Raw genomic sequence first — 5,136 nt, forward strand, 5'->3', positions numbered from 1 at the left:
GTTCTATCCCTGCCGGGGCGGTCGCATTTCAATAAAACCTAAATGCTAAGTCTAGGCGCGTGTACTGTGCTTCCAGTGGACGTGAAGGCACACCAGATGGTCCAAATTTTCCGAGCCCTCTACAACGGTGTCACGCATAATCACATTGTGGATTTGGGGTGTAAAACTGTAGGTATCACAATTGTTATTATTGTTGCGGATGATTGCGGTTGTATGGTATGTGGGGTTTAACGTCCCAAAACCACTATATGCTTATGAGAGACGCCGTAGTGGAGGGCTCCGGAAATTTAGACCACGTTTGCGGATGATTGCAGCCGCGTGGCAACGAGCAGGAGAACCGAAGAAAGAAGAGATTTGGCACGAGCTGTCGGAACAAAGGGACGTTCTTGGTGTAGGTCCCGTGTTTCTGCACCAGAAAGATGTCGCGTATTCAAGACCCGAGCCCTACAACAAGAACGTCCTCTTATTCCGACAGCTCGTGCCTAACCTCTTCTTTCTTCGGTTCGCCTGCGAGTTGCAGCGCACATTCATCCGAGCGGATGTCTCAAAGGACCTCAGATGCCCGATTATCGGAACCGAAGAACTTTCTCTGGTTACGTTCGGCCGCTCGAAGCTCCGCGAAGTAACACGCAGCGGACGGGTAGCTTTGACTCTACGAGGCCAACGTAGGGGCGTGGCGATAACCGTGGAGGCCTTGGAAGTACCCAAACGAAATGTGTTCAGTTACAAGCCCACCGCTCAATACTGATGTTTTGCAACTTTTGTGTGACAAGAACTATGATGCTGCAGAGACGTTTTACCGCCGTTATCTTGAATGGTGGTGCCGTTCCGGGAGAGCGGAGTTTCATCTTATTTACTCTAATTGGATCAGAGGACTGCGAAGCTGGCCTCTTTGATTGGCTTCAAACGTCGCCCTTAAGGAATAGGACAAGAGGGTGGAGTTCGACGGTGTCAAGCATGCCACCCCCGGGGTCTCAAGCGTTGAACACGCCATCACGTAACAGCTAGCGTATAACGTCGGTAAGGAGAAAGAAAGACGAGCGAAAATCGTGAAGCCTCCAGCTCTCCAAGTCGGGACGACCTCTTCAGGAGAGGCGCGACGGGCCGTGCAGGCGACGTGCCATCGAAGGCCGACCGTTATCGATGTCTCTTCTCCTCTCTCTCCTTCCTTCCGCAATCTCTGCGGAGCTATTATCAGCGACAGCGACCGCTCTTTCACGCGCGCTGCCCTGGAAAGTATGTGAGCCGTACTGTGCTCATACGGTCCGCATTCGCGCTGCTCCATCTGTGGAGCCTGTAGAGATATTTCAGCGAACAAGCCGCAAGGTCGCTGAGGTGTGTTCTCTCCGTGTGCACATGAGCGTCTCTCTCCCAATAAGACCCCCCCCCCCCCTGTCCCCCCCCAAAAGAAGCAAATATGAGATCCACCACGAGGCAGCTAGGCTCCACTTGAGATAAGCTTCTTCCCCACCCTCTCACTCTCCTTCCCCCTCTCACTGAAATATAGGAATGTCGTCCATATACCTGTGTTCCGCTGCTGGCGTGTTTTTGTCACTCCGCCTGTATCGTTCACAGCACCATAGACACCATGATGCCGCTGTTCTGCACGTTCTGGTTTGATGTGCTGCCTCAGTACTGTCACGTGCACATTAATGACGTCCCAATCCATTGATTCACTCTTTGTAGCCTTTGTGGCTAACCTCGCTGTCCTTCCTCTTTCAATCTTCCTTCTCCTCCTTTGTAGCTTTTGAATGCCACCAATATTGTAATAATTAATTATTGAGGTTTCACGCGCTAGTGTGAATGGCTGTCAGAGGTTTTATCACCTGTATTTTTTAAAAAAACGCATAAATCTAGGCACAGAAGCATCCAGCACTTTGGTTTCGTCGAAATTCGGCCACCGCGGCCGGAATTCGGTTCTGCGACCTTCGATGAATGTCGCTAAGAGAAGTCGAGTGGGTCTATGCGCCGCATCTCCCCTTCGTCCTCCATGGCTTGGCGCTACGTCCCGCAAAATGGAATAGTTCGCGTTGGTTTCTTTTAATGTTTTTAATGAAATTTGTAAGCACTGCAAATTCTGTAGGCGGAATTTTCTGCCGCCACATCCGAGGCTCGCAAGGCCCGTAAAAAGAATCGCGCCTACCTCCTCCGATATTTGCCAAAATTAACGTAACGTGAAGCCAAACTGGCCTAAATGCATGGAACGGTGGTGTACACTCCCACGCATGCATACACGATGTTCAACTGTGCTTGACGTCTCGCTCAACCCGGAAGAAGCATGGCGATTCATGCTCACCAGCTCAGACTACCACGTCCAACTTTGGGCTGTCCAGAGGGCCCTCAGCATGGCGGGGGTGCTCGCCGTGCCCGTCCTCTCGCGAGGGCGGCCCGCAGCCGAACCTCCATCCTTGAGGGCAAGCGGCCCCACAGGAAATCCGCGTTCTTGGGCAGAACAGGACAGAACAGGACAGAACAGGACAGAACAGGACAAAACAGGACAGACAGACAGACAGACAGACAGACAGACAGACAGACAGACAGACAGACAGACAGACAGACAGACAGACGGACGGACGGACTTGACTGTAATTAATTAGTGCTTAATTGCAGCTCCAAAAAAGTAACTGTACAGTAGAAGTAATTCTACTAGATTACCTGGCGTTACGCTCCTTCAAAACTTCATTTCTCTACCAGCAGGAACGCAATTCTATCCAGAGAGAGAGAGAGAGAGAGAGATTTTATTAGAAGGCAGAAAGGTCGGCCTGAGCTAGTTCGCTATAGCCTGCTACTCTACAGAGGGAATAAAGGAAGGGGGAAAGAAAAAGGGATGAAGGATGATGATGGGGACAAACTGCAATGAACTATACTGTGGCTTTCGTATATAGTACAGGATGACTAGAGGATTTCGTGAGAGCTGGGAGACTTACTTTGGCTCATATATCATAGTGTTACACACACACTGTTAATTTTCGGATGGAGTTCTTTCTTAACGTTGTTGTCGTCGATTCTTCCACGTTTCCTCGTTAATAGGAATGATGCTGCACTGAACACCTTCTCAAAGCATGCGCCCGAGGGAAGAGTGGTATTATAACGTAGCTATCACAACGAACACCTTGCTCACGAGTTCGTACTTATGCAATGCTTCGATGACAGTAACCATGTCCTCTGCAGAGCGTTGCGCTTCGCTGTTGCTGACGCTTGGTTAAGGTGTCGCAGGAGGCCAAAGGAAAAGGGAAAAATAGGCTCCCTAGGGATTATTGGCAGGACGGTGGGTCCCTATACAGGGTGGTCACATAGTTATCAGGGCTAAAATTGCCGCAGAAGGTGGTTACATTTTAATTTTAGGGGAAAAACTTGTTAGTTACTGGTAATCACTTACAAAAAATCATATTTCAGTTATCCGAAAAGTTACTGTTTCCAAAAAGTATTTGATTATATTACAAAACGGCAAGGAAAAATCTGCAGAAGGATGGACTGATGTGCTAATTGATAGTGCAGAACAGTATAGCTCGAGGGAGCGTACGGACGGCGACAAATCGAGAACGAGTGCTGCGTCCCGCCTTGATCAGTCTGTGTGCTTCTTCGCGCTATTGTTCTGAATTAGTAAAATGTAATGGAGCAGAAGTGATCATTCACTCATAACGCATCACGTCCAACTCTGCTCGTATCGACATGCTTATTAAATACTGACACCAACTCTGGGTGCATGGTCCAGCCGGCCCGTCAAGCGGCAGAGAGGCAATACCTTGACGTACCGACATGGGAGTCCTGACTCGCCCAAGCCATCAATCTGCCCGGCAAATAATAAAGTTTTCCCTCGATCCACCTATAGAATCCCCCTAAAAATGTCTCACGTAATATAGGAAAGACCATCTTCCAAAACATGGCAACGTTAGTTGACATTTCGTTCAAAGGAACAGTGTGACACCGCTATTATAGGGAACTTGATTATCCATTACTCCTGATGCTTCGCTGATCCACAATAACCCTTTTTTTGTCTCCTAATACTACGCCGAGCATTTCTCGTTGAACCCTTGAACTTAAACAATCTATCAGGCTTCATAAGTAACCGCGATATCGTGCCCGAAATCCTCCATTGATGCATGTTGAGTCACCGACAAGGTATATATTTTTTTCCCGAACCTTCCTTTCGGCGCTCACAGAGAGTAAACGATATCGTCTTGAAAGCAAGAGCCCCGCGCATTGATTGATACGCTGCACTTCGATCGGAGAATTCACCTCTCGAGCTCAACAAAAGGGCTGGCATAATACAGAAAGATTCAGCGCACAGAGCACAAAAGGCGCTCGAATGCCACTTCGGTGCCGGACGTGCTTCTGACATTCTGTTTTTGTTCGCTGCGCCGAGCCCTACAGGGACGTGTCTGCGATGGAAGAAAAAAAAAAGGAAGGGAGTAGACTATACGGACCACTTCAAGGATTCGCTGTGCAATGCGAAAAAACGAGATATGAGATATATATCTCTATCTACGTGCACTACACGCGGGCGCACTCGTGATCTCCAGTGGCGTGTCTGTAGTGCACCGTTGCATGCGGCGATAGGCGATCCTTGAGGAAGCCACTTGTCTTCTGGAGAGCATTGCGCTTGCTTGATGCAGTCCGTGTGAAAGCGGGCCTTTTCCCCGGTGGAGAGAGGCAGTCTTGTGGCGGGCGATGTAACTGCGTGGAAATGGTTCGATGGTCTAGCTGATGGACAGTTGCTTGCGCGGATCACGGACGGTGCCAGAGGGGAACACAAACCCCCTCCCCCCCCCAAAAAATTCTTCTTTTCACCATGTCCAACTATGCCCCTCCCCTGAGAGCAAACACAGTCAAAAGGCAAAGCACGGGTCACCTGCCTACCAGCTCCCTTCAAAAAATTGAGCTGTTGCGGGCGCACCCCTCCTACGGCCTTCCCACGCAATAAAGAAATCCTGGCGCCACCCCTAATCAGGAGAAGGAAAGACTGAGGAATTTATCGATTTCTCAATGGCTTTGAAGCTACGACTATACTGCGCTTGCTTACCTGGTTGATTACTTTGCTTGCTCACTCAATAACCCTCTCGCTCACTCAGTCATTTAAGGACTCAACATGCTCACCCTCTCATTAAATCACTCAATTGCTGCTTGTATAAGGAG

Source organism: Rhipicephalus microplus, chromosome 9 (assembly GCF_043290135.1).
Source record: "Rhipicephalus microplus isolate Deutch F79 chromosome 9, USDA_Rmic, whole genome shotgun sequence".
Classification (NCBI taxonomy): Eukaryota; Metazoa; Arthropoda; class Arachnida; order Ixodida; family Ixodidae; genus Rhipicephalus; species Rhipicephalus microplus.